The 21677-nt window shown below is 42.9% G+C and overlaps 1 long non-coding RNA gene across 1 annotated transcript; it reads right to left on the reverse strand.

Moving 5' to 3' along the window:
• Positions 1-801: 801 nt before the first annotated feature.
• On the reverse strand, positions 802-6269 carry LOC143273196 (uncharacterized). The gene is made up of 2 exons (XR_013051089.1): positions 6165-6269; positions 802-1200 (listed from the first exon to the last, which is right to left on the reverse strand). It is a non-coding gene; the product is annotated as an uncharacterized LOC143273196 (long non-coding RNA).
• Between the last annotated feature and the right edge of the window lie 15408 nt (positions 6270-21677).

The raw sequence follows: 21677 nt of genomic DNA on the forward strand, positions 1-21677 counted from the left end.
ATCCAGTTGGAGTTATTCCCTCAGAGAATTGATATCTGCTAGCTCTAGGAGCCTTGGATTTTGTTGAGTAAATTCTCTCACATCCAAGGCTTTTGTCCATCTGATACTATGAATGTCACTGAAACAAAGGCTAGGTGATGATGCTCCTGAGTAATCTCATGGGAGTCCCCAGGCTTTGTAGGACAAGGATGCCTTTCTTTCTAATCAGATTCAGTAACATTCTCTGAGGACTCTAAAATGTCTCCATGTCCATATGGCTTTGGTCAACCTCACTGTTGTTTAGAACTACATTCGATATCTACTCTTTAGTTATCTGCAAGGTGTGGGATGCATATTGTCACTCCCTGTGCCTCACATCTAGAAATATCCCACCGAAGAAGGAAAAAGATTCCTTATACCCAGCTCTCAACATGATAAAACAAATAAAGAAACCTGGTAAGTGGCGACACATGATACAAACCCCACATCTTTAACATAAGGAGGCTCCATAACTCCATCCCAGCTGTCTTCAGAGAGGTAGATTAATTACTTCCCCAGCTACTGGGGACCAGGAAACTGGGGCCTTGTTTCCTGACTCTGGGCTTCACAGAGACAGAAAGCAGGCCAAAAATACATTAGCACGGTTAACAAGAGAGCATCGGAAAAACACAGCATTCAAGGGCTGTGTTCTCTTTTGCTTTTAGGAGAATCTATTCCAGATACAATGGGTGCCCATAGATGCCAACTTCTGAGGCCCAGCCTCAGGATGGGTTTGTTCATTCCACGACTGTAAAGAGAAGTGCAACAGAGCTACCACGGACATTTTTGGTAACTAAACTTTAACTCTGTATTCCTTTTCTCTGTGTCTTAGAATTTTCTCAAAATAGACCTTAAACAACATCAAGATAAAGACAAACTTTGGGCAAGGAGTTCTGTGCCCAGAAAGCTTTGAACCCTGTCAAACCTGTATTAGTTTGCTAAACCACCTCAACAAAGTACCACAAACAGGATGACTTCAGCACAGAAATATATGTCCCTACAATTCCAAGCACTCAGAGTCCAGGATGGAGGTGTCAGAAGGGCACTGGGGTCCAGGTCCCTTGATTCTTCGTGTGGTTTTCTGACATCTGTGCCAGTCTGCACATGTAGATATAAAGCCCCGCTCTCTGGCTTCATCTTCACTCTGTGTCACTCTGGGTTTCTGGGTTCGTAGCTCTCCATCTACAGGGACACCAGTCACTATGTTAAAACCCACCCTACTTCAGTATGACCTCACCCTAACTAGCTCCATTTTAAACAATCCTATTTCTGCATAAGATGATATGTGAAGTAGTAAGAGTTAGGACATCAGCATATAAACCTGGGGAACACAAGTAATAAAGAGTTTGACTTTCTCAAATGCATGTCCTCCTCGCAGCAAAATATAGTCACCCACTCCAGCCTCACACAGTCTTAAACCAATCCAATGGCAGGTCTAAGTCCAGAACCTCACCCAAATTCCTTAAGTTAGATGCAGGTAAGACTTAGTATATGATTCACCTATTCCTGGAGGAAAGCCTTCTTCCCTGTGAACCCATTAAAGCAGGTTTATTGACTTCTGGAGCAGGAAAGCCTGGCCTACCATGGCCTAGGTGAGAAGGGAGAGAGATTAGAAGGAAGCAGCAGCCCTGGCTCCCAAGCAAGTCTAACGCCTAGCAGGGGAACTCCATTTTTACTTGTTGTTTGTTTGGCTGATTTTGAGTTTTTTTGAGATAAGACTATGCTATGTAGCCCAAGCCAAACTCAAATTGCAATCCTCCTGCCTCAGCCTCCCTAGTGCTGAGATTACAGGTGTTTGCCGCCACATCTTGCTTAGCTAGAATTAATACATGAGAATATTCCTCTCTGACTCAATACTATGTGATTGGTCTCAATATAAAGAAGGCAGTCTCCCGCCATGGCCCTAAAAGGGCACCTTTCCAGATTTCCCTTGCAGGGTTTTGCAGATATAGGTCAAAAGGCTACTTATTCTGTCTCCCCAACTGCTGGCTGAGTCTGTGGCTCAGCAGAAGGAACTCTAGGCTTGGACGCAACTAGTCCACCATTGACTGTTGTCGCCCTCTGTTAAAGCTGTCAGGGAAAATCAGTCTCCAAAGCATTTAAAGACCTAGCCTTGGCCAAGCTGTCGAATCTCACTGTGGAACCAAAACTTTCAACACTCTTTCAGAAACTTGTTTCAGTTTCAGCTCCAGACGCAGAGTGGGAAGAAGGTCTGCCCTGCAGAAGCAGATGGCTGTTTCCACTGACGGGGGGAGTTGTGTGCACTGTTTCTCCTCCGTCCGCATTCAAGACTCTGGGCTTCTCTAGGGTGCCTTGGCTGTGTTTGCCCTTGCCACGGCAAATAATATGTATCTCATTCTCAACAACATGCGAGAAGATGCAGGACACTGTGCACAGTGGCATGATTACTCACAGAAGGACAGCCACTGAGTCATCTTGCTTGTGTGTGAAACCTAAAAACATTAAACTCATCAAAGTGGACAGTTTAGAACTGGGAAATGTTGGTCAAAGGGTAGAGATTTTCAGTTAGATGGGACAATTTATTAGACATTCTGGATAGCTGTTGCACAGTGTGACTACAGTTAAGAACTGTGTTTTTATGCTTAAAATTTTCTCAAAAGTAGATTTTAAATATACTCATCACAAAAACAAGAGAAGTTACATGAGGTGATAAAATAATTAGCTCGACTAGATCATTTCACAACGTCCTACAGGCACACCGCAGAGATATCATGGGTTCAATTTCAGGCCAGCACAGTAAAATGAATCTCACAACAAAGTGAGTCACATACAGTTGCCTTCTTCACCACCGCATGGGAAAGTTGTGGTTGGGGCTGGCAGGGTGACACATGCCTTTAAGCCCAGTACTCAGGAGATAGAAGCAAAAAAGATTACAGGTTCCAAAACAGCCTAGACTACAAAGAGAATCCAAGCCCAGCATGGTTACCTAGAAAGACTCTCATTCCAAAAACATGGTATTTGTGTGTGTACTACACTTCAGTGTATTATATATATATATATCATATCTAAATATATAGATACCTTGATTTTAAAATGCCTTACTTCTAAAATATGCTAACAATTATCTGAACCTTCAGCATATCATAATCTTTTTAGTGATCAAGGCTCTTCCTTCTCTATCTGTGTTTGCTAAGGGACCAGCGTGACGGTGGACAGGGGTGAGAATGGTACCAGCAATTTCTTAAGATAACAATGAAGTCTGCCGCACCGACGGACCTCTGCTCACAAACAGCCGTTTCTCTATAGCATGGGATGCTGTGATAGCATTTCACCCACGGGAGAACTTCTTTCAAAATTGGAGTCAGTTCTTTCAAACGTGCCGTTGCTTTAGCAACTAAGTTTATGCAATGCTCTAAATCCTTTGCTATCCTCTCAACAATGTTCCAGCAACTTCTGGACAGGAATAGAATCCATCTCAAGAAAGCACCATCTTGCTTATTCATAAGAAGCAACGAAAGTGTTGCAGTTCTATCATGAGATTGCAGCAACGCAACCACATCTTCAGGCTCCGTCTCCTGTTGCTGCTTCCACCGTATCTACAGGTACTTCCTCCACTGAAGTCTCAGGACCCCCAAGTGAGGAGTTGAAACTGACTTCTAAATTCCCATTCACGCAGACATTTAATCTCCTGCCCCAAATTCTCATGGGTCCTTAATGACATCTACAAGGTGAGTCCCTTTCCAGAGATGTTCAGTTTATTTTGCTCACATCCACCAGAGAAATCATCATGAGCTATAGCCTCATGAATGTATTCCGCTTTTTATTAAATAAATTATTTATTTTATGTGTGCGAGTGTTTTGCCTACACATATCTGTGTACCACATGCATGCCTGGTGTCTGTGGAAGCCAGAAGAGGGTACTGAATACCCTGGGACTAGAATTACAAATGTTTATGAACCATCATGTGGGTCCTAGGAATAGAACCAGGGTCCTCTACAAAAGCAGCCAGTGTTCTTAACCTCTGAGACATCCCTCCAGCCCATACATGTGTTTCTTAAATAGGAAGATTTTTAAAGTCAAAATGATTCCTTGATCCATTGGCTGCAAGTTGGTTGCTGTGTTAGTGGACCCTGTCACCATGCTGTATGTCTCTATCAGAGCTCTTAGATGACCAGATGAAATGTCAACGCGCAGCACAATTGTGTAAGGAATTTTTGGTCTGAGTAGAAGGTCTCCACAGTGAGCATGAGTCATTCAGTAAACCATGATGGGAGTAAATGGGCTGTCATCTGAGTTCTGTGCTTCCACGTTAGAACACAGGCAGAGTGGATTTAGCAGAATGCTTAATGGACCTCAGGTCTTCAGAATGGCAAATAAGTATTGACTTCAACGTCTGTCATCAGCTGCACTGGCCTCTGTCATGCTTTGAGAGGGAATATCCCTAAGGGCTAGGGTGTTGAAGGTCCAGTCATGCAATGGTGTTCAGAGGTAACAACTGCTTCGTGAGGATGCTAACTTCAGTGGACTGATCCCTTTACAAGTTCATGGTGGAACGGAGGAAGGACTAGGAGGTGGCACCTAGTTAGAGGTAGGCCACTGGGGATGTGGATGTGAAAGATGTGCCTTGTCTTGTGCCCTCTTTGCTTGTTCTGTGTCCTTGCTAGTCTAATGCAAGTAGCCCCTTCCACCACATCACACCACGCCGTGACACTCCGGGTGAAACCAATCCACAATCAGCCATACACAAACAGTACGCTGATTCCTGTCAGGCATTTTAACACAGTGACAATGATCTAGTACAGTCCCAACAAGATAGCCTGTCATTTGACGCTTTAAAACCAGGCATTGTTTTTCTCCTCCAGCTAGGAAAGTCCTGGAGGGCATCTTCTCCCAGGGGAAGGCTGTGTCAGCCACATTTGGATTCTGGTGTGCAGCACTGCGGCCAGTGTGACAGTTTGTTTCAATGACAACTTGTCTCAAATTAGAATCCCCTGGGTAGGGAGCAATTGTCCTAGCGGCCTTAATTGATGTGGGAAGAGCCATTCCAAAAGTGGGTGGCAACTTCTGGTATCCAGTTAGATAAAAAGGGTGTGGCAGAAGGAAGCTTATTTGCCTTTTTGACTCCGCCCTCCCTCTTACCACCTCTTACCCTGTTGCTGAGGATGATTCCTCTGCTTATGTCAAATCCATCATTTCCAGGCTTCCATTCTTGACTAAAGACCAGTGGCCTCCAGGAATCTTCCAGGCAGGGTTTTGGCGTCAAAGTGGGACTGCTGTGGCACCAGCCACACAGGTTGAGCAGCTACCCTGCTGATTTCATGGCTTCTCCAGTGTTAGGCAACCATCATAGGACTTCTGTGACTGCTAGACCCAAGCAGCTACTGGGTTCTCAGCTTCTCGGGTGTGAGACAGCTGGTGTGTGTGTGTGTGTGTGTGTGTGTGTGTGTGTGTGTGTGTGTGTGTGTGTGTGTGTTCTATCACTTCTGTGCTTTTAGAGCAGTGGTTCTCAACCTATGGGCTGCGACCCCTTCAAGGGTCAAACAACCTTTCACAGGGTTCGCCTAAGGCCATTGGAAAACACCAATATTTACATTATGATTCATGAAAGTAACAAACTTATAGTTATGAAGTAGCAACAGAAATAGTTTTATGGTTGGGGAGTCACCACAACACGAGGAACTGTATTGAAAAGGTCATAGCATCAGAAAGGTTGGGGACCACTGATTTAGAGCCTTGCTAGCTCTTCTGGGTACTTGACGAAGCCTCTCCATTGGCACTGATCACACCGCCTTACACATTATATTATGGAGACAGCTTCTTCCTGGAGCCTCATGAAGCAGCTTCAAATATTTCCTCTGCTGCTCCCTCACCTCTCTCAGCATTCATGGAGTTGAAGGAGTCGCCTCCTTGCTCTGCATCACACTCTGACTTGCGAGAGTTTTGCAGCGGGCTTCACCTTTTGCCCAAACTACTAACAGTTTCTCCGTGTCGGCAATGCGGCAGCTCACACTCTAATAATCCCAGTGTTTCTAAAGCACCACTTTAATTTCCTTCAAGCACTTCCCCTTTGCATTTACAGCTGCACTGATTGGCTCGAGAGTCTTCCATTCTTTCTCAGATTTTGACATGGTTTCTTTATTAAGTCTAATCACGGGGAGAATTATCAAATTAGCATTTGACTTACAGTGAGAAAACATGAGACTTGTCCTTTCACCAGAGCCCAGAGAGGGCTATAGGGTCACCAGCTGGTCTGGTTTCAACATTGTGTCACAGAGAACAGAGGGGTCTGAGGAGAGGAAAAAACAGGAAATGGCTGGTTACGGGGCCATCAGAACATGCAATATTTCTCTGTGCTCCATCTTGTATGGGTGTGGTTCACAGCTCCCCATGACAATGACAATTGCAATATCACAGACCACAAAAGAAATAGTAACACAAAAGTTCATGAAAATTACCAAAATACCACACAGAGACATGAAATGAAGCCATGCTGTTGGGAAAGTGAATGCAATACCTTGCTTGAGCACTGTCCAGGTCCAGAGGATTCGATGCTGGTATACTCCCATTGTGGGAAGTCCTGGGCATCAATTTATTTTTTAAAAACTGCTAAATTTCAATAAAGCAAAGTACAATAATAAACTTATGAATGTCTGTACCCCATAAATACATACAGTATTCATCCATTTAAAATAAATAAATTTCGGGGCAGAACAACGGACCAGGTAAAGGGACTTGCTGAGCAAGCCTCAGAACCTAAGCTTGGTACCCTGAGTTCAATCCCCAGAACCAAAATAAGAAAGAAAGAAAGAACCAACTCTACAAAATTGTCCTCTGACCTCCACACACACTGTGGAACATACATGGGCATCGTGCACACATACAATAATAAATAAATAAAATTTAAAATAAGCACCTGTAATCTCAGTACTCAGGAGCTGAGACAGAAGCTCAAGGTCCCCCTGGTCTACATTGTAAGTTTCATGTCTACCTGGACTGCATAATGAGACCAGGTCTATAAATATAAATAAATAAAATGTTCAAGTAGGCAAGAAAATAGGTCCAGATGCAGCCATGTCCTGACCTGAATGCAGAGGAAGAGGTCAGTATGGTCACCAGACATGGGGAGGGGGTTCTTAAAAACAGCCCCTCTGAAGGCCTGCAGTAGTCACACCCGCATTATGAAGACATACTTCAGCCATGCCCCATTACTGAAAAGTCTCCCTGATTAGTACTCATTTGATCGTATTGATCCCAGGGACTGATAATCCATAAGGGGTGACCACTCTCGGCACCACTGTCTTTTCAGACACAGCCTTTGTTGCCATACCTACTGAGACCTGAGCACCAGCCCTTATCAGCCAAAAAAAAGTGGGGTGGGGGTGGGGGCTCTGGATTGAATGTTCCTGATTAAGAACACCAGGAGCTGGTATGCTCTGACATAAAAAAAAAAATACTTCCTGAGTGCCAATGTTGTGTCACAAATGGAAAATTCCATGCCTATCCTCATGTGACAGGTGGCAGTCAAAACACAGGTGCAGAAAAATTACCTCCAGGCTATGGATATAGGTGTAAATAAAGTGTGTGTCTATACCTGTGTCCCATCAGGTAGATGTAAATATTACAAAATCTAAAAAGAAAAGAAGAAATCAGAAATCCAAACACTTCCATCTCTGAGCATTTCTGATAAGGGTTACTTGACCTATTATAACATCTACCAGAGAGTCCTTGAGACAGCTAGATGAGATAAAGCATGTGGAATATTGGTTAAAGACACATATTAAGAGCATTAGGGATGCACCAGACATTGTTTTGTAACATATACCTCCTAGGACTGTTCTTAGTAAATGAGATAAGGCATGCAAAGCCCTTCAGCCACGCGAAGGTTGACCTGTGGTAGAACTGTCTCAGAACTGTTCTGAAACATTGGGCAAAGGTCTTGGCTCACTGCATATTCAGAAGTCAGTAAATGTAAATTATCACTACATAACCATGAGCCCCAGAAGGAGGCCAGCCAGTGTCTAACTCAGGAGTGGAGTGAGAACAGAGTTGAGTGGAAAGTCAAGGTAGACAAGAAGGACAAATTCGGTTCCCAGCACTCACATCTAGCAGTTCACAGCTGTCTGTAACTCTGACTCCAGGGGATCAGACACTCTCTTCTAAACTCTATGGGTGCTTACCTGCATTCACATGTGCACATGCGAGGCAGGCACACACACACACACACACACAATTTTTTTAATAAAAAGATGGCACGTATGAGAATGCTTTATTGTAGAAAATGCCACAGATTAAAATATGATGGACAAGCCAGGTGGTGGTGGTGCACACCTTTAATCCCAGCACTCGGGAGGCAGAGCCAGGCAGAGCTCTGTAAGTTTGAGGCCAGCCTGGGCTAGAGAGTAAGTTCCAGGAAAGGCACAAAGCTATACAGAGAAACCCTGTCTGGAAAAAGAAAAGAAAAGAAATATGATGGACAATGACCTCCGGGCAAATATCTATGACCCACTTCCTTGTCAGGCTGCCTGCCTTTAGCTTATGGTGATGTCAGTCAACGAATACCTTGTCATCACAGTTACAGAATGCACAAGGAAACATGCTCTAGCTGAAGTCCTCACTCTGCGTGATGATGTTCCCACGGCCAGGGATTCTTGAGTGTGCCAGGAGTGACAGCTCCTGCCTTCAAAGCTGGCAGCCTAACAAGGAGGACAAGCACAAACCTGCAAAACCCCAAGAGGCAGGGCTATGGTGGGGCAGATAGAAAGGTGGCTATAGAAGAGATTATGTGGCTGGCAAAACAGAAGAGAGTGACCGTCTGGGGCATTATGGGAGGTTTGCCTGTGCAAACCTGTGGATCAGTTTTCTTGAGGAAAATCAGTAACTAATTTGCGGTCCCTTTCCTACATGGTTCCTGGATAGACACATCCCAAGGAAACTTGACCAGAGGGCTGAGAGGATGGAGGGTCCGTTCTTTTCAAAGGAACTCATAGAAACAAAATGTGGTCTAGTAATATAATTCAGTCTTTAAAAGAAAAGAAATTCTGGCACATGTTATTCGTGGATGAACTTGAGCACACAACACAATGAAATAAGCCAGCACCACAAAACAAATGCTCCGGTTCCACCCTGACATGTAACTCTAATCAAGTTCCAGAGTCACTGGTGATTTCCAGGAGCAGGGGGAGTAGAGCAGTGCTTGATAGGAACAGTTTCAAATTTGCCAGATGAACCAACATGGAGATGTTTCACAGCATGCAAGTACAAATCACGCGGTTGAACTCCATGCATAAGAATGGCAAGCTTTATGTTATGTGAGATGCGTTATATTTTATTTTTAATTAGCGTACAAAGCAACAGTCATCTTTATGGCATTTCCATACCTATGGAGGGACTAATCCTCCCTCTCTCAGTACTGTCCTTTGTCTCCCTGCCCTGTCCTTGTGCCCCTCCACCTCCAATGTCCCCACTACTCTCATAGCCCTGTGTTCTTTTGTCCTTCCTAAGCCCTCCCTGAAAGCTTCCTTTTCTCCTCTCACGGATCCTTTTCTAGTTTCCTGGCATCCACCTCTACTCTCACATATAAATACACACACAAAAAAAATAGAAGCTAGGATCCATATTTGAAAGAAAATATGAAGTGCCTGTCTTTCTGTACCTTGGTTGTCTTACTTAATATGAAATTTTCCAGTTCCATTTATTTTACTGCTAATTTCATAATTTCATTTCTGTTTATGACTGAACAAAATTCCGTTGTATATATGTACCACATTTTCATTGTCCATTCATCAGCTAATGGTCATCTAGGCTGATTCCATTTGCTTGCTATTATGAGTAGAGCAAGAACAAACAAGAATGTCCATATGTCTCTGTGTCAAGATATAGAATCCTTTGTACATATGCCCAGAGTGGGATGTTGCTGGGTCATGGAGCACTTCTGGTCTAGTTTCTTGAGAAACGTACACAATGGCTCACCAGTTTACACTCCTACCAATTCTGAATAAGGGTTCCTTTTCCCGGCATCCTCACCAGCACTTGTTGTCAGGTTTTCTTTATGGCAGCCACTCTAATGGGGTAGTTTTCATTTTTATTTCCCTAATGGCTAAAGATGTTGTGCTGGCTGATTTTATGTCAACTTGACACAAACTAGAGTTATCTAAAAGGATGGAACCTCAGTTGAGAAAATGCCTCTGTAAGATCCAGCTGTAGGGCTCTTTTGATGGAGGAGGGACCGTCCACTGTGGACAGTGCCATCCCTGGGTTGGTGGCCCTGGGTTCTATGAGAAAGCAGGCCGAGCAAGCCATGAGGAGCAAGCCGGTAAGTAGCATGGTCTCTGCGTCAGCTCCTGCCTCCAGGTTCCTGCCCTATTTGAGTTCCTGTCCTGACTTCCTTTGATGGTGAGCAATGATATGGAAGAGCAAGCCAAATAAACCCTTTCCTCCCCAAGTTGTTTGGTCATGGTGTTTCATCACAGCTACAGAAACTTTAACTAAAACAGATGTTGAACACTTTGGAAAATATGTCTTGACCATTTGTATCTCTTCTTTTGAGAAATGTCTGTTTAGTTCATTGGCCAATGTATTAATTCACAGTTTGGGGATGTTTTTGAAGTCTAATTTTAATTCTAGATATTAACCACAAGTATGAAATGTAGCTGGGAAAGATTTCCCCCCATTCTGTGGGCTGTCTATCCAGTCTTTTAGCTTCCTTTGCTGGGCAGAAACTTTTTAATTTCGTGTAGTCGCATTTGTCGGTTCCTGGGACTGTTTCCTGTGCTATTGTGGTTTGTTCCGAAAGTCCTTGTCCACACATATGTTTTGAATTGTGTTCCCTATGTTCCTCTTTGGCAGTTTCAGTGCTTCAGTTTTTAAATTAAGGTCTTTGATCCACTTCAAGTTGATTCTTGTGTGGGATGAGAGATATGAGTCTCATTTCTTATTCTGCAGGTAGCTAGCCAGTTTCCCGGCACCATTTATTGAACAGGATGTCTATTTTTTCAATGTATGTTTCTGACAGCTTTGTCAAAAATGAGATGTGTAGGCTTATTGCTGGGCCTCTGTTTTGTTCCATTGCTTTGTAAGTCTGCGTTTATGCATACATCACCTCTCCCCACATATGGCTATGAGTTAATTTCATGGCCACATGAAAATGCAGTCCTATGTCAGTTAAATTCTAGATTTCCTGCTGAATGGATAAGGGGACAGTGCCTATTTATAGCTAAGTCAATTATCTCAAAACTGACACATCCCAAACCAAAATGATGGTCAGTCTCTCCAGAGTCCACACTCCTGTCAGGGTTTTATCCTGGTGAAGGAATCATTATACACCCTTCTACTGCTCTTCAGACACCTCCTTCACTGCTCTCCAAAATCCATCACTAACCCCTAATTTTTAACCATGAACAGCTTTCTCCCCACTCAGAAGCCTGATCAACACAACCATCCACTAAGCCTCACTTGAACCACCAAACTGATCCATAACTGAGTTTCTCACCTTTAACCTGCACCCTCCCATCTAAGGTAATAAGATAGTGGTCTTTCCAGTGCCAATCAAATATTACAACCCCTTACATTCAGACATCCAGTGTTTTTACAAAAACTGCAACAAAAAAAAATCCTTCTATAAATGGTCCTGACTCAAATGCAGCCCTTTCTGTCCCAATGCCTCTTCCTCTCTGCACTGGGGTCACATTCATCCTCTACCCATTCTTTGACTTTTGTCTCTTTAAGTGCACAGAATCTTCTGCGTCATTCACCATCTCCATCATCCCTGCTTGACTTCTGACTTTATGCTTTCCACCATGCAATGGCTACCTCTTTAGGGAAGCCCTCTATCAGCACCAGTTGGGACTACTTACAACATATCCACCACTGTGGCATCTGCACTCTCTGGATGGTTCTTGGACAGCTTCTGTTCCCAAACAAGTTTAGCCATCTGACACCAGGCACCTGGTTTTGCTTATTTGTTTGGTTGGTTTGCTTTTTGATGTGTTTTGTTTTTTGCTGTTGTTATTTTGATCACCAGTTGTAACTGACTAAAGCATCATATGCTGAGGTCCAATCACAAAATCGATAGTATGAGGAAGTGGAGCCTGTGAGGGTGTGATGGGGGTCATAGATGGCACAGTCCTTGTTAATGGGATTAGTGCTCTTATAAAGGGGCATGAAAGAGCTCTCTCGTCCATTTCTACCATGTGACAGCCAGTATATGAGAAGGTAACAGCTGTGTCTCAGACAGAGGGCCCTCACCAGATACTGCACCTGCCAGGACCTTGATCATGGACTTCAGTCTATAGACAACTTAACTGTGTGAAATTGCTGGCCAGGTGGTCCAGTTCTGATAGTACAGCTATTCAGAAGGGAGATGCAGGAGGATAACAAGTTCTACCTGCACTACAGAGTGAGTTCAAGGCCAGTCTGTTTACCTCAGTGAGCCCTGTCTCAAAACGAAAAGTAAAAATAGGGCTAATGATATAACCCAGTGATGGAGCCTTTGTCCTTCACATATGAGACCATGGATTTGATTACCAGTAACACATACACACAAAGAAAGAGAGATAGAGAGAGAGACAGAGAGACAGAGAGAGAGAGGGAGAGAACAAAAAATAGACTTCTGTTATTTAGAGGCTGCCCTACCCAGCTCATGGTATTTTGTTATTGCATTCTGAATGGACTAAAACATCATTGTGCCCCCCACCATACACAGCACAATGCTTTGCAAATAGCAAGTTCTGAAAAAGAAAGGATGAATGAATGCAGGAATTCAGAACAACTAGAAGCAAATGACTCTAAATTACTTACTCTGAATCACAGCATTTTAATGAGGAAATTCTGTGTTATTGCTAGCAAGCACAGGCATGTAATTTGATGAAACAGGTCTTTGTGGAGCTGCTTCTGTGTGCTCAGCGTCACTGCAGCACAAAGGACCAGGAGGGAAACAGAAGGGACATCAGACATGACCTCTGTCCCCAAACGGTACTCAAAGGTCATGTGCAGGGCTCCAACAAAGAAAGAGGAGAGCAAGTGCTCACAACACAGTAATTCCCCAAAGACAACACATGATGTAAGACCTGCAGACTGATCACATGGCTTCCAGAAGCAGCCAGTGCAAGAGAGATCAGGGTAGACTAGAAAAATGAGACATCTTTGTGAATGAGCTCACATCTGAATTAGACCTCAAGGCAAGAAAGGAGATGAGGGAGAGAAGGATCCTCCTGGCAGGAGGCAGGACAGTGAGTTTGTGGGGGAGGGACCACCCTGCCTACTGGAGCAGAATAGGAGCTGAGGGGAAACCTGAGATAAACTCCAGAATACATTTGTTCTTCATCAGGAAGTCAGGAGGACATTGCAAACAACTCAGGGTAGACGTGATTGAGAAAGGGGCTCGGGAAAGACTGAGGTGATCGCCTGGAGTTTGTTGCTGTGAATGCCACTCCATCATGAAGGTGGTGTGCGCGCACCTGGCCTCATCCCCAAGAGGATAGAGAAACTGAAGAGGCTCCATTCCGTGGACTGTCACAAAGAGCTGGGGCAAGGGAGAAAGGGCTTGTAGGCAGATGGAGAGATCACTGCTACAGTCACCCAGCTTCCAAGCACTGGACCTGAGGGAAGCAAGCCTGAGCGCCAGCATCTGATGCTTTCTGGGCCTTCATCAACCAACAAGCAAGACTCACTCCTTGCTTACCAGGAAGGGACTGTGCTTAATCCTCAGTCTAAACTCAGGCGTCTTTACTTCTAATCTTAGGATGCATCTACATTCCACTGAGATTCTTATGGATGAGTTTGAAGAGCCATTGGATCCTCTGATGGGTTGGACCAACATGTTTTGTTAAGAACTTGCTCCACTGAATAAAGTTCCTGAACCTGCTGATGTTCCCATTCAAGCATGCAGAAAGACTTACTGGGTTTGTGGGGTAGCAGAGGCAAAAGCAAAGCCTAGTGTAATAACCAAATCTTTCCTCTACTGATGAACAGAATTTTCCCAAATGCATTGCAGCGACTTCCATCACCACATCCGCACTAAGTGGAAATGGTCCTTTGGTTTTTATTTCTAAAATAAAACATAGCTGGGCAGTGGTGGTGCACGCCTTTAATTCCAGCACTCAGGAGGCAGAGGCAGGTGGATCTCTGTGAGTTCAAGGCCAGCCTGATCTACAAAGCAAGTTCCAGGACAGGCTCCAAAGCTACACAGAGAAACCTTGTCTCAAAAAACAAAAATAAAATATGATGGCTCACGAAACTCTACTCCTGGTTACAGTGTTAGACCATCATAACCTAGGTGATGTAGCTTCAGCTTTTGCTGAATACATATTTGAATTATCAGAAATTCACTTAAAATCAAAAGTGAGACTTTAACTTCTGAAAACTCAAATGTGTGCATTTCTTGTCTATTGAGGAATGCTAGATTTTAGTGATTGGTTCACATAGGTCCAACCACTGGCTACATTGTATTCTTTAAATAATAAGAGCAATATAATAAGAGAAAGTCAACTATAAGAATTTTCTGACAATAAAATAGGCAACATACAGAGAACTCCACTAAGATGCGGAGAAGAAATACTTCATTTTTGTAACAACCATCCCACTGAAAACTTGACAAACAATATGAACCTATAACTTACTGAAAATGAATATCCAATCATCCTGAAAGAAAAGGAGGGGAGAGGAAGGATGATGGTGGTGATATTTTATTTGTGCTGTAATAAATAAAGCTCGCATGGAGATCAGAGGACAAAGCCAGCCACTCTATTAAACACAGAGGTCAGGCAGTGGTAGCACACACCTTTAATCCTAGCATTCAGGAGGCAGAGATGCATCCAGATCTCTGTGAGTTCAAGGCCACACTGGTAACAGAGCCAGGAGTGGTGGCACACATCTTTAATCCCAGCACTAATTAACCATAGAGGTCTGGAGGTCTGGACAGACAGACAGGAAGTGACAGAGTTGGGCAGAAAGAGGAAGTGATGTAGCTGGGCAGAGAGAGGAAGTAAGATGGCAGGGCACAGAAAGGTACATAGGTGTGAGTACAGGAAGTAGCTCTCTCTTGGCTGAGGATTTCCTAGCTGTGAGAACGTAGCTGGCTTCTTTGGGCTTCTCTGATCTCTCAGTTTTCACCCCAATATCTGGCTCCGGGTTTTTTATTAGTAAGACCATTAGCAATTCATCTCACAGATGGCAATGGGTCTCTCTAGGAGAAGTGCAAACGGAAACAATGGGATACACGGCACAAGGAGTCGGAATACGAAGCGCTATCCAGGATATGTAGCAAGTGTTTTCGTGTGTTGTGAGCGAGTGTTTTTCTTTTAGGAGTTTTGACAACTTCTGTTAAAATTTAAAGGGCTCACAGTTCTTTGAATGAGCAATGAAACTGTTGAAAACCTTTCCTTTATGAAATAAAAGCCTGGGCCAGTGAGATGTGAGATATTTTTTGTTGTTATTTTTTGTTGTTGTTGTTATTTTTTTTGTTATTTTTTTTTTAATTTTACTGTGGCGAAAGGTGCCTGCCATCAAGCCTGACAACCTGGGTTCGATTCCCAGTACCTACATGGTAATGGGAGCCACATGATAGGCAAGAAACTCTCCCCCAAGTTGTCCTCTGACCTTGCACATCTGCTGTGGGCACATGTACACACACATACACTCAAAGAGAGAGACAGAGAGAACTTAATGCAATAAAACATCTTAAGACCTAAACGCTCCAGTGTGCAAGGGCACAAATACAACCATGGCTTGGGTACTTTCCATCTCTCCAGGGATTGAATGCTGACACCGTGGCCCCAGTCAGTGGAAGACATCAGGTATGGGGAACACTGCCATCAGAAGCAGTTAATGTTGCTCTTAGTTCTTGTGAAATGAAATTTTCATAAAAGACTAAAACTGCCCCCTCCTCTCTCCCTAGCCTTCTGTCTCACCATGTGCTCCCCGACCCTCCCACATGCTCCCACCATGACCCCATCTGCCATGAGGTGAGGCAGCCATGCAATCCCAACATCCCAAGGCTGGATCAATAGACCCCTGGGCTTGGACTCTGACCTTCAAATTTGAATTAAATGAATCTCTTTTTTTATAACATACTTAGTTTCATGTATTTTGCTATAGCAACAGAAACAGACTAAAACATATTCTTTGATGCTTGTAATAGCCATAGTTGTTTTAAAAGTCAGGGGCCATTCTAAGTTATCCATCAAGACCCTCTAAAGCAGTGGTTCTCAACTTTTCTAATACTGTGACCTTTTAATACAGTTCCTCATGCTGTTGTGACCCCCAACCATAAAATTATTTCTGTTGCTACTTCATAACTGTAATTTTGCCACTGTCATGAATTGTAATGTAAACATATGTGTTTTCCAATGGTCTTAGACTACCAATGTGAAAGGGTCATTTGTCCCACCCTGGGGGGCATGCCCCACAGATTGAGAAATACTGCTCTAGAACAAATGGAAAGGAGAGAGAGAAAATGAGAGAGCTAATAATAAGAACACAACTAATTCACAGTATGAAATATTATGTAACAGTTAAGCAGAAATGGTTAGATCCTCATATATCAAGCTAGAACAGTGGACATTATACATTGTTAAGAAAAAACACTGACATCTATGTCATGTTCTGGCACATACAATACACACAGAGACTTCACTGAGTTATAATTTATATACAGTAAAATATACTTATTAAAAATTATCATTCGATGAGTTTTAAGAAACATGCACTCCTGTTCCCCACCACTACAGCCATGGTATCAAACACTTCACTCATCCCCAAAATGCTCCTTTGTACCCATTCATAAATTTGTTCTAGCTTTCTCATCACTGTGACAACATATCTTAAGGGAGGAAGGATTTCTTTTGACCCACAGCATCAAGGGTATCGGTCAGCGGTGGTGGTTGGAAGGGAGCAGAACAAGGTGCTTGCACTGAGGCTTCGGAGAGAGAGAATGGTGAATGGCAAGCCTCCTCCGTTGTTCCCTTTCTTTCCATCTGGAGCCCTAGCCTATTGGATGGCACCACAGATACTCACAAACATATCCAGAGGCTTTGCTGATCTCCTAGGCCCTTCTCAATCCCATCGAATTAACTGTCTAGTTCAACCATCACACCCCCTACTCATCCCAGACAATGGCTGAATTCTCTGTCCCTCTAGATTAGTTTTGCCTATTTTGAGATTTCATATAAATAGAATCAGAGTGTGTACTATTTTATCTAGCTTCTTTTGCTCAGCATAATATTTTGGGGTCATATAACAATCCATATAACAATCCATACCAGTAATTCACTCCCTCCTATTTCTGAGTATTATTCTGTTGCATGAACATTTTATTGTGGTGATATTTTATTTGTATGTTAATAAATAAAGTTTGCCTGGAGTTCAGAGTTAATAGCAAGCCATCAACACAAAAGTCAGGCAGTGGTACCACATGCCCTTAATCCAATCCTATATAGACCAGAATGACCTCGATCTCACAAAAATCCTCCTGCCTCTGCCTCTCGAGTGCTGGGAATAAAGGTGTGTGCACCACGCCCAGCTCACTTTTGCCTATTTTTAAATTAAGTAAAAAATCTTTTATTAAGTTATTTTTTATTGTTGAATTGTGAGAACTCTGTGTTTCATTAATTGATGGCATGTGTGTGCACATCTGTGTGTGTGTGTGTACTGATTGTCAATGGAGGTTTCAAACAGAGGCAGAAAGAAAGCATCAAATTATCTGGAGTTCCAGGCAGTTGTAAGCTGAAGGATGTTGTGCTGAGAACCAAGCTCAGGACCTCTGCAAGAACAGTACATGCTTTTAACCACTGAGCCACTTCTCCAGCCCCTAAGATTTCTTTCTATGTTCTACGTGTGTGTTTGTGTGTGTATACACTATGCATACTAATTGCATATTTTCTTAAAATGTTATGCGATATTATGGTATTTCCCATAGAGCAGTTTTTAGTTTTGATGACAAAACAAAACTCGTCAGTTGTTTATGTCTGAACTTATTTTTGTCTCATAGAGCAGTTTTCCATTTTGATGACAACTAAATTTTTGAATTGTATATGTCTGATGCTTTTTGCATTCTAAACACTCAGTTTTTATCCCAAGTTGCTAAGATGTCTTCTTGTGTTTTCTTTTAGGAATTTGAAGTTCTGGTGGGGTAAAAAGATCACTCAACAGTTAGAAGTGATTACAGAAAATCCTTGGTTCCCAACACCCACATCAGCTTACAACCACCTGTAACTCCAGCTCCAGGGGATCTGATACCCTCTTCTTGCCTTTTTGGGTACCTACACACATATGCACATACATGCACACAGACACATAAATAAATAACAAAATACCTTAAACAAAATTTAAAGTTGCATCTAGGTCTATAGTCTACTTCATTTTAATTTTAGTAACTACTAATATACATGCTTGCACTGTGCATATGATGATTACTGCTGTCATGACAGGTGACATTCATGTATTTCAGCCTCATTTCTGGAAGCAGCTATCCTTTCTCCATTGAACTACTTATACTGCATGATCTATTTTTTAGATCATATTTATAAAAGCACATAAAAAAGAAAAATGAAAAGATATGTATCAAACTGTTGACACTGATCACCTTTAAGCACAGGAATTGGAGGGGAATTTAGAGTAAATTAATATTTTTCCTTGTGTCTCTTTGGGAATGTTCAACCTTTAAATGTGGAAATAACAGAAAGACAATATTTTATCATCTGAAATAAAAGTAACATAGGATGGGGCTTTTCTGCCAAGGAGAATAGGATCATGTCAGTAAGGAAGTGTGGTGAGGGACCAGGCTAGACAGTATCCGGTCCTGGGAGGAAGAGGCCAAAGGAACAGAAGATGCTTTGAAGGCAGAACAGAGCACTTGATGAATGATGGAATGTGAAGGAAGGAGGGAAAAGAGGGAAGTAAAAGAAATTCCAAATTTGAGCCTAGAAAAGTAACTGTTCCAAGAAAAATTAAGAAGCCAGAAATTGATTTTATAATATGAAATAATGCATTCAACTGAGTTTGAGAGAATTGCAGGATGTAGGACAAGAAATGTCTAACCAGCTTTCAAAGACAAATTAATCACTTGATCTAGAAAAAGCACATGCCCTTTGGAATGTTTTTGCTATTTCCATGTACATTTTTGAGCAGCCCCATTGGCAGTAACTCACACCGAGTTCAGAGGTAGATGTGTGGGAGATGACCTCCATCTCACACTGAGTGGGTACAGAGGCCAGTGCATGGTGAGCTGTAATAACTAGTTCATGAGTGGGCATGAACAGGACAGAGATGGCAGACAAAGTGTGCTTAAATAGTACTGCTTAAGTGCCCAAGCATGTTTGGAAATAGTTCCCTTAATTATTTTCAGCGCTCTTCCTAAGTCTTATTTACACTATTAATTTATTTCACAAACCCTTTCTTAGCAAATAACACCAACAGATCCGGTGGGACTTAGTGAGAAGAAGTGCAATCTAAATTAAAGTAATCTGCCAGCATTGGTTTTTATTTCTGCTTTTTCAGCTAAGGTGATATAAGATAATCAGATGTATAAGAGTGTATCACTGAATAGAGGGTGGCTGAAGGACCAACTATGCCTGATTTTCTTGGGGAGGGGAATAGTCTCCTGTTTGTAGCTGAGGAGCTTGTGGTGGTTTGAATGAGAATGTCCCTCATAGGCTCAGATGTTTGACTGGTCCCCAGTTGGTGGCACTGTTTAGGGAGATTCAGGAGGGATGGCCTTTCTGGAGAAAGTATGTCACTAAGGGCAGACTCAGAGATTTCAAAGCCATGTGCCATTCCCAGTTTGCTCTCTCTGCCCCTGTTTGTGGCTCAAGACGTGTGCCCTCAGCTTCTTCTCTAGCCACCATAGCTGCCACTTACCACCCTGACAGACTCCTAGCCCTCTGGAACCATAAGCCCAAATAAACCCTCCTTTTACAAGTTGTGTTGGTCATGGTATTTCATCACAGCAATAGAAAAGTAACTATTATATAAAAATAATACACGGAAAAGTTAACCAATGGAAAATCGCTTATTAAGGCTAAAATAGGTCAAAGGGGTAGACATCCTATATGACCTCATTCAACTATCACAATACTCACCTTACATATGAAGGAATCAACACTTCACAGAGATAATAAATAAGAACTTCAGGTCTGCCTATCTGTTTTCAGTAATATTTCTAACAAAATAAATGAGAAATAATAATATTTCTAACAAAATAAATGAGAAATAAGACTAAAACACCAGCTGTCTTAGTTACTTTTCTACTGCTGCATTTAAACACCATAACCAAGGCGACTTAAAAAAGAAAGCATTTAACTTGGGACTTCCAGTTTCAGAGAGTTAAAGTCCACGGCCACAATGGCAAGGAGCGTGGCAGCAGGCAGGCAGCCATGCATGGCTCTGGAGCAGTTTCTGACAGCTCACATCTTTACACAACCCTCAGGCAGAGAGAGAGAGAGAGAGAGGTGACTGGGAATGGCATGGGCTTTTGAAATCCCAAAGCCCACCACTCCCAGTGACACACCACCTCCTGCTCTTCCCCAAACGGTTCCACCAACTAGGGACCAGGCACTCAGATATATGAGCCTGTGGGAGATAATTCTCTCATTTGAACCACCACACTAGCTGTCCTTTACTGAGCTGGTGCTGTATGTAAAGAGCTGCACCCCGCCTTTCTCCTGCCACCACGGAAAACCATTACCTCATTCAAAATTCCCTGATGGTAACTGACTCATTTGAGCATCTTAATTGGATTTAAGGAAAACACCAAAGAGAGTGGGTACATAAGAACTATGTGGATCTGAGTCGTTGATTAGACTACAGGAGTTGGATTCATTTTGTCTAATATACATATATTAGACGTGTGTGTGTGTGTGTGTGTGTGTGTGTGTGTGTGTGTGTCTCAAAACATCAAATGTTTTGTTGTAGGTCCATGTTTTGTTGCCAGAAAGAGTAATGGGCCGGTAGGTGGTGGCGCACACCTTTAATCTCAGCACCTGGGAGGCAGAGGCAGGTGGATCTCTGTGAGTTCGAGGCCAGTCTGGGCTACAGAGTGAGTTCCAGGAAAGTCGAAAAGCTACACAGAGAAACCCTGTCTCGAAAAAAAAAAGAAAAAGAGTAATGGTTTGTTTAGCCCTCATTCTACAACACTGGGCAAAAGATCATGAGCAAAAGCTGCTCCTTCAGACCCTCAGCTTCCTCCTCCACACCACTGGGACATCTCTGCCACCCCATCTCCATGGTATTGAAAAATCAAGTAGGAGGAATGTTTGCAAATGTGCCTGAGACACTTTTTAAAGCTAAGTGTGCATGCCTAGGGTCACAGCTGGCTGGACCATACTGTGATGTTTGGGTGGGCTTAGCCACACAGATGCTGTAAGCACCATGGGAAAGAATGGGCACTGATAATTAAACAGCTTGGTGCTGGCACGGGTGTATAAAGACACAGATGGAGCAACAGAGAGACTAGAAATAGACCACCCACATGTGGGAATTTAGTGTGTGATAAAGGGGAACTTTAAGTCACTGGGCGAATAAGATGTTGCAGTGTATGTCAGAGAAACTGGGCAGTCTGATGGAAACACAGTGAGGCTGGAGATGACTTTATCATGTACCTAACCATTTCCAGATGTTTCAGATTCAAGCATAAAAAGCAATCAAACTATGAGTCCCTACAAGATAACACAGGAGAATTTGCTCAGTTATTTTAGAAATGAATACC

This window comes from Peromyscus maniculatus, chromosome 5 (assembly GCF_049852395.1).
Source record: "Peromyscus maniculatus bairdii isolate BWxNUB_F1_BW_parent chromosome 5, HU_Pman_BW_mat_3.1, whole genome shotgun sequence".
Classification (NCBI taxonomy): Eukaryota; Metazoa; Chordata; class Mammalia; order Rodentia; family Cricetidae; genus Peromyscus; species Peromyscus maniculatus.